The 12,156-nt window shown below is 36.5% G+C and overlaps 1 long non-coding RNA gene across 3 annotated transcripts; it reads right to left on the reverse strand.

Annotated features, from left to right (window-relative positions):
• Positions 1–766: 766 nt before the first annotated feature.
• On the reverse strand, positions 767–2,491 carry LOC148028217 (uncharacterized). Of its 3 annotated transcripts, none has more exons than XR_015692569.1 (4): positions 2,201–2,491; positions 1,831–1,972; positions 1,434–1,726; positions 767–945 (listed from the first exon to the last, which is right to left on the reverse strand). It is a non-coding gene; the product is annotated as an uncharacterized LOC148028217 (long non-coding RNA). The 3 variants fall into 3 exon arrangements; XR_015692568.1 differs by having other exon boundaries at positions 1,428–1,726; XR_015692567.1 differs by lacking the exon at positions 767–945 and having other exon boundaries at positions 1,265–1,726.
• Positions 2,492–12,156: the final 9,665 nt, after the last annotated feature.

Below are 12,156 nucleotides of genomic sequence, written 5' to 3' on the forward strand. Positions count from 1 at the left end.
ATTGTGCAAAAGACAATTCCAATTGGTTTCTATTGTATATAGGTATTGAGATAGGTCAAATGATGGTAAATGTTAAATCATTGTTCAATAGAACTTACGAAGAAAATTTTTGCAAAAGATCGTAAAGAAGTTGGAGACGTAATGTTATATTAAGTGCGTATGAAATGAATTAAATAGGTCCATGTAATTAGGATAGGAGTAAGTGACTGCTTACTTTAAAGGCTAATTTATATGGCAACCATTCCCCATGGATAGTGCTAGAAAAAAAAGCAAGCAAAATGTACTATCTTGATATGGTCATTTATAGTTCCCTAGTATAAGATGGGGGGAATAGAATTCCCTAGTTGTGTGGTTTATAATTCCCTACCATGATATGTGGGGAATATAATTCCCTAGCTATATAACCTATAATTTCCTATTATAAGATGTGGAGAATGGAATTCCCTAGTTGTGTGGTTTATAATTCCCTAACATGATATGTGGGGAATATAATTCCCTAGCTATATAACCTATAATTTCCTAATATAAGATGTGGGGAATGGAATTCCCTAGTTGTATGTAGGTAATTTATGTAAGTATACCTAAGATTTCCTACTATGAGATGTGCGGAATGTGATTCCCTAGTTATATGTAGGGAATGATTTAGATGTACATAGGAAATATTAGGGAATTTCCTACATTTCATGGGTTTTCCTACATAGGAAATCTTCAAAAGCTCCTTGTGACATTGAATTAATGAAAAGAAACATTATTCCAATGTGAATATCCTAAGTGTCATGTTTCAATGTAGCCCACTGACACAAAATACATATTGTTGCAAGATCTACTAGCAAACCTGTATGGATCATGATATGAAAATCTGCTTCCAACTAAGTGTATAGCTTCTTTTTCTCTCTCTCTTTCTTGTTGATAAGCTTTGCACCTCTCCTTTTGGCTCAATTTTCTCTATATACAGTAAAAGATGCTTGTGAGTATACTTGGCAATCTGTAAGAACAATGTTCTTTTGCAAGTTTTGGTTAGATATGATGCTTATTCCAAAACTTGGCCCAAATAGAGGACACACACACACACACACACACACACACACGTGTGCTTCTGGTAAAGCCATCATTTCCTTACAAGTATGTAAAAAGAGAAAACCCATCAATATGAGAGATTCATTCAAAAACTACAATGTGCTATCTCATGAATATATAATCAGAAAAGACTTAATGACAAAGTCTCTTCTAGGAAAAATCAAAAGCAATTATCAAACATATCCTCAATATAAATCAGTCACATGGCAGCAATATCATGCACATTGGCATATACAAGCATGCAAACTTCCATTAAAGTAGATGAGTGTGATGTATATACACACACAACACCCAAAACCTACTACAATGGAAGAAAAAATAATAATAATCTGATCAATGATTGAACTTACTCTCACCATGGCAGGATCACCTTTCACTACCTCTTTCTACTTTTGCTTTTCTTCTTTTGCCTTTCTAGTCGTTATACAGGAGCCAATTGAGCCTTTTGACTCCATAATGTTTGGTAATTGTCTCTATTTCTTCATCTTCATTGTCCTCACTATCACTTTCCTCGTCATCTTCATCCTCTTCATACCCATCATTGTTAGAGAGAACATAGTCTTCTCCACTCTCGCCATCATACGCAAAGCCCACCTGTGCATATCTACATGTACCAGGTTGGATAGCCTGTGCAGCCCATTGCCTACAGCTACAACAAGTATAATCTCTCTCTTAATCGAAGCATTGATTCTTACCAAAAAACCATGTTATACTTAATACAATAAAACAAACATGTAAATGGAGGCATCTCACCTATGTGACACAAAAGATGCTATAGCCTTTGCTAGCTCCAGTTCCTACTCAACATCCTCCAATTATTTGTAGCAGCACTGACTTCCCTCTTCCACATGGCACTACTTCTCGTTTCGCATATGCATAGCTGGCTCTTGGTGCTCTGCATACACTCATGATGATCAGTAAGCAATTGGCAAAGTTTCATCCTTTGACATGCTGACTTGACTGGTCCCTTTGTGAGCAACCTTCCTCTCTGTTGTCTCTGGTTGATCGCATCGACTCTGTGAAGCACACTTGCTTATTTCACCAAACCTTGCTATTTGAAGAAATTACCATGAACAAATAGGATAAGCAACTACCTCAAGCCGATGATGACAATGTGTCTCACCTACTACAGACCTAAAGGATGCCCGCTTCATTGCTTGTCTACAGCGCGTTGTGCAACCAAGAGGTCTCCTTCTTCTTCCCACAATGATGCTTTAGCACAGTTTACTGTTTTAATGCAGAGCATGCTAACAATCACAGCTGCTTCATATGGCACGCTGATCTTCATGATCAATGTATTCGTCATCATATCTGGAGCCATTGTAGTTGCTAGCCTCATCTCGGGTAAGACCTTCAGCTCGTTTGTGTGAAGAAAAATCATTGCCACTCAGGGCTATAAGCATCGGCCAGTAGACCTCCCTCTTTCCTCTCTGAAGCCTTCTCCTCCTCGAGCTTTATTTTGGTATTCAGAAGTTTCAAAAAACCAAAAAAATATTCTCTCTTCAACTCAAAGCAATGCATGCTTCCTTAGTAAAGCTTTCACTACACAAAAAGATAGCCTCCTCTTTTATCGAAGCATAAATCTCTCCTCTTGCCCAAGCATTGTAAAGGCTATCCATAGCCTTAGCTCTCAAAGTTCAAAACAAATAAGTAAAGCTAAGTTGCCAGAGTCAAGACAAAGGTTTTCAATAACTCTCTTTCTCTTTGGACTCTAAGAAGTATGATTATTATCCTATGTACTTGCTAGTGCATTATTGATTTATGCACTTAAGAGTGTATCTATACAAAGAGCTATGATTGCAAATACTAGGAGCTGATAAGGCTTTGAATCATGCTATGGTCGGAGGGTTCCAACTCTAGACAAAATATCACATGGCAACGTTGATTATATTAGTCAAGTTGGTCTCCATTCTTTTGTTGCCCTCACATTCTTGCTAGTGGATGCTAAACTCTACTATTCCTTTCTAGAATCCTATAAAAAGCATTCAGCCTTGGTGTATGGTCGTAGCTTCTATTTATCTTCTACCAACATTAATGATGCCCTGTTTTTACCCCTTTGCTACTTGTACCAACCTTATTCATCGTTGACCAAATAAACAAACATACAACATAAATATAAACCTTATTATCTTCATGCTTCTTAGGCATTCATATTATAGCACATCCTTCAACACCTTTAGCATGAATGTTCAGTTTGGGTCAACTTTCGAGGCCTCGGTGTGGATGGGGAGTTGGGTGTGCTCATTGAATCGTTGGGAAGAACCCTCTAAGTCCCATCAAGTATTGTATCTAGTTGATCAATTCTCAAAGTTGAGAAGAGGGTTTGTATCTTATGGGATTGTTGGAGAAAACCAATCCCTAAGATGTTGGAACTCTTTGATGCTAACAACATTTTTGGATATGTGTTTCATCTACTTGTGGATGTCAAATCCCTTGGCATTGATGGCATTTTAGTTGAAGTGTATCAATCCCTTTGAAACGTTTGCTCCAAGGATTTATGCATACTACTCCATAAAATAAGAATTGTAGGGGAGTTACTAAAGGAGCTTAACAAAGGTCTTATGAAGTTAAATATAAAGTCATTTAATGGAGTTAGCTCACTAGTTGGAGACCTCTTATGATGCTTAATATGGCATATAAAATCATGGCCAAAGTAATGGCAAATAGAATTAAGTTTATCCTTGGTTGTTTAATAAATTTGCAATAGCATGGATTCATGCATGGGAGATGCATACACTATGCCATATTAAACATGATGTTCTTAATGGATCATGCTCTCTCACTCCAATCAGATTTGATCCTCACACACACACACACACACACACTCTCTCTCTCTCTCTCTCTCTCTCTCTCTCTCTCTCTCTCTCTCTCTCTCTCTTCCCACCCCAAACATTTATTTAGGATGAAAATAGATGCACCTTTATTACTGATGACTAGGATATGCTAATGTTTTCTACAAGCATCTCTCAGTGCTAGCCGAAGTTGAGCCCAAGAGTTTGTTGATTGGTTCTAGTGTATTGCTAAAATCTTGGATGTAGAAATGGAGAGAGTCCTTGGCACCTTGCTGAAATTAGCTTGCTCTTGGATAAACCATTCATTGAAGGGAGGTATTATTTGTGCTCAAGTCTATGAAGAGGGAAAGTCCCTTAGCATTTATGGGTTTTAGGTAGATTTTGTCTTGCTTTGCAAACTTTCAAGATGTATGCTTCAAAGATTTGACTAGCTCAAGTTATTGGACCATGAGTATCTCAAACCTTTTGGTTCTAAGAATTGTGTATATGTATGTATGAATACAAGAGTAGATATAATGTTGAGTAATGTGTGTATGCGGAGGGGTGTGTGTGAGTCATGTGTATGAGTATGTAAAGAAGGAGCAAGGATAAGTAGTATGTGACATATGTCTATGTATGTACTGTGTGTATGAGTACATATATACATGTGGCGAATGTTTTTATATATATCCCATAACTTATAAATACTATGGTAAATGTAATATATTGCTTTCAATATTTGTTTCACATGAATGGCGAAAGATCCTTCAAAATCTCAATACACCTTAGAAATGTTGGCAAATAAAAAATTTTGGAGTTATAACTCAACCTACTCGAGTTTCAAAAAAATTTTGAAAAAATAAAAGTATAGCCATTTGGAGACATATAGCCACTAAAATCATCTATGGACTTGAAGAGTTTTGTGTGCCTCCAAGCTAGGACTAGTGATGAGGATCTACTAGTCTTAATTCCCAACTAACAACCCTAGATTCCTCAAAAGGAGTTTGGGAAGATCTTGCTTGTCATATAGAAATGTAACTTGGGTTGGTTGGATAGTTAACTTTCTTATCAACCTAAAAGTTATAGCTTATTGGAAAGAGCTCCCAAGCTCCTACAAATACTCTCAACCCACTTTATGGTCTCCACTTCCCATGTTAAGACAAAATAGAACCCTTCATGATTTATACTACTACTAGAACATGACTAATCTTCATGCCCCCATAAATAATTACTCTAGTATACTTTGTTGTTTCTACTTCAATCACCAACACATTACAACAAAGACACATGTATGGAATTATATCAAGACAACCACCTAAATGGATATTATAACAAGACATCATCAATATCACTAACCATCTTATTCAAACATCATTGAACACTATTGCACCCTATTGATGCATATGACCTATTGATCTCTTTAAGTCAAAATCATTAGTACTAGAATGGGTATAGTTTGCATTTACTAGCTCTAATCATGTTGTTAAGCATCTAGTGAATTGCTCAATCATGATCCATCACTACCACTAATTCTTATACGAAGGGGATACAAACTCAGCAACACCACATGCCTCCTCCTACATTAGTGTCTCTCTTTCCCTATATAATTAAGGATCCACTTTTATGGCGAACAATTGGCAAATTTTTTCATGTATTGTATTATGAATCTCTTAAGTCTACTCATTGGATATATGCTTGATGCTCCCTGTCTCTGGCCAATAATGATCCTCCTTATCACATTGCACATTATTTTAAGCTTGGGATTCTTGAATTTCTAGGCTCCCAAAATCTACTTTCCAACTATTTTGCCCCTTCCCAACTCCAATAAAGGGAGTTTCCCACACATACAGATGACTAGTACCTCGTTACACACACATATAGAGCAACCCCAACCAATCATTGTGGCTCTTACGGCTCTTCTATACCACGGGCATTGACCCCAAGAAGATGCATCGTCTCAAACATAAAACATAATCGTAACATTATCCACTATTTTTTAAAGCTACACATTCTAGGAGAGATTTTTATTTTCTTACTTAATCAATCCCCAAAGAAAATCATAATATCCTATAGCTCAAGGATCCTCACTCTCTCATCATTGGTCAATAGTTTTAGTGATCAATTGCAATGCATCCCCCTAGGAGACTTCCTCTTTCTTGATACCATGTATAAGAATGTAAATGTAAGGTGTAATGCCATATAGTGCTCAAAAAAATTAATCAAAAATCAACCAGAATATCGTGCAATTTTTTTTAAAAAAATGATTGTCTCTCTAACGAAGTGTTAAGTTGCACTTAGAAATAATATCGGACTAGTTCGTGCTATTTTTTCTTCAACCTTAAATGAAGTAAGTTCTATATGTCATGATATGGATGGAAATTAGAATTTAACTCATACTTAACTTTTCACAATCCCTTTCCCCCTATCGTTTAGGTTTTGCAATCATGCACTGGTTTAAAAGGGTATTTTATATCTTTTTTTAATGTAAAGAAGTGGTAAACCCATACTTTTACATAAAAATAGAGGTAGGTTGAGGTAAATCTCCATGCCCTACCTTCCACACACACACACAGCTTATATGGATTGTGATTCAACATTAAATTTTATATGACTCCATAGGAACATCATTTGAACCACAAAAACCCATGAAATTGTCATTTTTCTACTAATTCTTGCATTGCAGATTATACAATTTTGATTTTCATTATGTAAATTGCTAGAAATTACTAATTATTCTATGATTTTAGATATATTTAAGCATATTCAAATATTTTTAATCATTTTCCACCATAAGAACAAAATATTTATTTTAAAATTCAATAAAAGATGCTTATGCTACAATTTGCATACGTATCCCATCGTATTTCGAAAACAAGAAGTCACTAACGTTCTTTAACAGCTGTTAATGCCTCCTTTGCACTTTCTTGATCTATTCCTTGCATCTCGTCCATGAATCAACACCCATTCCCCCTCATCCTCTCAGCCCATATGAGCAACATTTATGGCGAGAGAGAAAGAGGAGAGAGAAAGATTGAATTTCTATATTTTCATAGGCTACATCAAATCTCGCATGGTGTGGAGTGATTGGGAGCATGAAATTGCAGCATTGCAGCCCCAAGATGAGGCATGGTCTCAGTAGTTACAAATCCCCAAAAGCATGAGGAAAAAATGGGACTCAAAAAAATTTGCGCCCCCCATCTCAACAGTTTTCTTTTCTTGTTGTTTGGCTCCTTTAAACATAATTAGTCATAAACTTTTTTTAAAAATAGTTCGTCTTTCTCATGTTCACACTATTCTGCAAGTGTTTTTTGTGTGGACAGAGGGAAAAATGACCTCAATTTTGATTTGATCGGACATGCAACTTTTTGGCATTGGAATCTTTTACCTTGGCATTTGTCACTTGCTTTCTGGCTTCTAGATCTAGTTACTGCTTTATAACACTAAACCTTGCGGCCATTAAATGAGGGGTCAAATGGACTCCGATCAACAAATGGACACTTGCTTTGGATTCCTAGCATTGAAATGCACCTAGGAAACTCAAGCTCCTTGATTCATCATCAACATAGTTTTTGCCAAAAACACCTCATCTATGGATCTCATGCCACTTTTGCACTGTAGATTTGGCTCTTGCGCTTTAAATTTGGCTCTAAAATTCAAGTCTCACACTCACATACTCAACTCACCAAGAAGTTGTAGTGGAGAAGAAAAGAAGAGAATGCAAAGAGCTTCGAAACAAATATGAATAGTTTGATGTATTCTTTTTCATCCAATCTCTTTATGAGATCCAAGGTTTTCACCTCTCTTGGGTATCAAACCCACTTTTATAGAAGCCACATGACCAACATTGCTTCATTTGCATGCTTTCCCTAAATTTTTTGAGGCTATCTAGGATAAATTTAGATAGAGCACCTCTCTCTTTCCTTGGGAATCTACTAGTTTAAATACAAATTGCATGGAAATGATCCTCCCTCTTAGATTTAATTCATAAAATGATAGTACAAAGTGCTTTGTCGCACATTGCTAAGGGTGATTCTTGGGTTGTCATAGTTTTTTTAAAAAACATGATCCATTCTAAGGGATGTTGAACTTTTGCCATTTTTAATTATTGGCATCCAATTGCTTCTTATAGGTAATGGCTTTAGGAGGTACTTGATATCAGAAACATTTATCATCATAAGTAGTTAAAGCCTACAATACCAATTTGTGGAAATGCAAATTTCTCATAGAGGGCGATGAGGTGGATTGTGGAGCTAGACGAGTTTAAGTACAAATTTTAAGCAAAGGAATCAACTCAAGTGACAATCATTAATCTTCTAAGATGTACCAAAGCGATCCCTTCTTATTGAAGGGAAAGTTTGGAGAAAATGAGGAGGATAAAAATGAGATAGAAAATTGTTTTCTTACGTTTTTGCCATGGATCCTACATGAAAGAACATTAATAAAGATTAAAATTCATGATGATTTGTGATCCCAATAAAAAATTGGTAAGGAGAGAGACCCTCAAACTAGCAAGAAGAAAATGCCACTTGCAACAAGAGGAGAGTTCCTTGGCCGCCCTACCACTAGGGATCCAAAGATTAAAGAATGAAATTGATACAAATGCATTTAGTTAGATTAGTATATAGCCTTTAAACATTCCTAGCCACGAGGCTGTGAGGGTGGTTTGGTGAGTATAGGAGGCCTAGCTAGAGCCCTAGAGCCAGTATCACGCCGAATTTTTGGCCTCAAGCAGTGGTGTATTTGCTGGGAGCTGCTAATAAGTGGTAGTTTTTGAATATTGGTTAATAGAGACAAGTTATTTAGTGTATGCCAAAGAGCATTGAAATAAATCTGTTATTTTTTTATAGACACAATCAAGCTGCATTAAGAAAGAGATGAAAGGGCTAGACGCAAGGTAAGATCGTTAGGAGATATTCTCCTAAGCATTTTTGAATCTTGGTTAATAGAGACAAGTTATTTAGTGTATGTCAAAGAGCATTGAAATAGATCCGTTATTTTTTTATAGACACCGTCAAGCCAAGCCAACACTAAGAAAGAGATGAAAGGGCTAGATGGCAAGGTAAGATTGCTAGGAGATATTCTCCTAAGTGTATTAGTCTAATATCCTTGAGAAAGAGAGATCTGGTTGACCCTACTATTCTAGCCAATCCAATTAGGGGAAGGGGAAGCTCTAGCATGTCAGTTACCCTGATAAGTCAGCAAACTATAAGTGTTGGCATTGTCCCACCCATATAGACATTTGTAGCAAATCCAGTCATCATTATGATGCAACCCATTCAATACTTGCAAGAATGCCAGATTTGCTAGCCCTAGGTTTTCCTCTACCCATTTTTAATGGGTTAGTAGAGGAAGATGCAGAGCTTCACATTAGTGAGAGTTCCAGAAATTAACATTAAATTGTCGAATTCAGGGTGAATGATATCTCATGATGTTTTTTAATGACTCTAAAAGGAAGATTTGTAATGTGGTATCATTGCTTGAAAGCAGAGACCATAACCACAATCAACTTATTATTTTTGGCCTTCAGAAGAGAGTTTTCCCTTGAGAGAGGTGGCCAGTATTGGTTCCATGTTCTAAATGTGATACATCAAGAACTCCATGAGAATGCTCAAGCATATGCCAAGAAACTGAAATAGATATTTCACAAATTGCAAATCTTTATTCCTATTCCTCCTGCTACCCAATTACAATACTTTTTAGATGGATTAGAGTTCAATATCTAAGTGTAGTTGAGTAATCTTGCTCTTGCTGATATAGACATTGCTATTACACAAGCACAGGAGGTAGAGTCATGCTTACAAGAAGCCTATGCATCTAGGGCTAACCTAAATTTGAATGTAGGTCTTGGAAATAATTTGGCATTCAGTAATGGAAGTCAAGGTATGACTAGTATACCTATGGCAAGTTTGAATGAAAGAGGATGCATAATGTAGAATGTGGCCATGCTATTGGCTCCTCTTAATGTTTGTGTACCAATGGCTAGTCAAATGACCCCACTAAATAATGGAAGACAAACGATGAACCCTAATGTCATGCCAAATAATCGACGGTCAATCCCTAATCAGGTGGTTAGGCTAGTTGAATGGCACAAGTGGATGATTAGGGTTATGAGTCTAGTGTGTCAAATGTTCTTGGTGAATCAAGGACATGAAGATGCATTATACTGATATGATAATTGAATAGTATAGAAAAATAGCTGTAGATGTTAATTTTCTAAATAAGCAGCAAAACTTAATAGAGAGTCAATGTCCTAAAGAGGGTGGTCAATCAAGATTCAGCTATAAGTGGTGTGGTAGTCAGCACTTTTTGAGAAACTACCCTAATGTCAAATGCGACATATGTGGAAAGTCCAACCATCTAGCTAATACTTGTTGGAGTAAGATCAACTCTCTTCAATAAGGGAGTAGGCAGCCGTGTCCAATTAATCATCGAGCACAAGGAAATAACCTTTAGTAGGATGAGGGACCAAAGAAAATATTGCAAAGAGGAAAAGCTATCATAGAAGAGCTGCCTAGTGATAGTGGTGTCAGTCTTATCGAAGTTGGGTGTATCAACAATATTGAGGGTTCCAATTTATGAGTCATTATAGGAGGATAGAAGGTTAAAGAAGGCGATAGGGATAATGTAAAACCTATTGAGGCAAACACTAAATAGGATAATAAGGGGATGCAAGTATTTAGCCTTGATGTGGAAGCTCATCCTTTAAAATCTGCTAACAACAAAGCTGACTCCAATAAGGAGCTATCAAAGAAGGTAAAAGCCAAGAAAGAGGCACCTAAGCTTGTTCAACCAACCAAGAGAAATAATGGTATGGTAGGAGAAGAGAACCATTGATAATTATCATGAATTTGACTTAGCCAATTCTCTTTGCAAGGTAAAGGCTGATGTGAATATCTTGTAGCTAATCAAGTTATCTCCAAGAATATATAAAGAGTTTAAGAAGATATTTTGCATTAGGTATATCGTCAAACCCTTGGAAATAGCCCATGTGGGAGATGACTAGTTTGAGCATGCTAAAAAGTATTGCCCAAGGTGGCATCATATGTTGATGGCATATTAGTAGATCATGCCATTGTGGATAGGGCATCCTCTATCAACATTATGAGTTTAGAATTGATAGAAAGACTGGGACTCAAAATCCAAAAGGATGCCTTCACAATTCTCTAGATGGTTGATGACAGTTTAAGACAGTAGGAAGATTGCATTACTAAAGTCCACGTGACTATCGGTAATGTGGAATAGATTTTGGACTTTAGGGTTATTAGGTTTACATGGTGGCTGAGATATCAAGTATTATTAGGGAGGCCATGGATCTTGCAATCTGACTATCAAGTGTATATACCCACTGATTGTTTGATTTTTGTCAAAGATGCCAAATGTGTAATAGTGGATGCATATCTTGAATCTCCTCAAAGTGAGAGAGTACCCTTATCTTTGACAAAATTAGATGCATTAGAGGATCCTTCTGTGGTAGTGAAACTTCATTAAGTGATGAATCAAGAGAGGGGTCCATCCACTACAAAAGATGTCTACTAGGTGACTCTAAATGAGCTGATAGAAGCTCAAGTCAAAATCAGAGATGCAGATGTGATAGAGTTAGATATTGGTATGACGAATGAGTCACAACTTATTAAATTAAGATCTAGGGTCAATTCGGAACAGAGGAAGGACTATGTATCCTTGATCTAAGAATTCCGTTATATTTTTGTTTAGAGAGTTGATGAACTGAGGGTATTCCTCCTAGTCTAGCTATATATACTATTCTCCTGAAGGGGGATAGCCATCCTGTTCAACAAAAAGTGAGGCATATGTCTTTTGAGCTAAGGGATGGGGACTACTTGAGGAGCTACAAAATTTATTTAAGACTGTACAACACACAAAGTGATGTTTGATAGTAGTTATTAGGAAATAAAAATAATCAAATCCTACTTTATATAGATTGTAGGGAGCTCAATAAACAGACGGGCAAAGATTACTATCCAATATCATTTACTAATCAAATTCTAGATCAATTAGTGGGTAGGGATATCTATTCATTTATGGAGTGCTTCACTGGTTATAATCAAATAGTTATCACAAAGGAAGATAAGTTGAGAACAAAACTTATCACTATATTTGGCACCTTTGTGTATCATGTTATGGCTTTTTTATTATGCAATGCTCCAAGGTCTTGGCAACATGACTAATAAAACTTTCGATGACATTTTCCTAGAGGAGCTAAAAGTCTTATTGATGACTAGGGGATAGCCACCACAAAGAAGAGATATCTCATTATTTTGAGAAAATATTTCAAGCAGTGCAGGCAATT

Source organism: Lygodium microphyllum, chromosome 12 (genome assembly GCF_053477565.2).
Source record: "Lygodium microphyllum isolate KBCC chromosome 12, Lygodium_microphyllum_v1.1.10, whole genome shotgun sequence".
Lineage (NCBI taxonomy): Eukaryota > Viridiplantae > Streptophyta > Polypodiopsida > Schizaeales > Lygodiaceae > Lygodium > Lygodium microphyllum.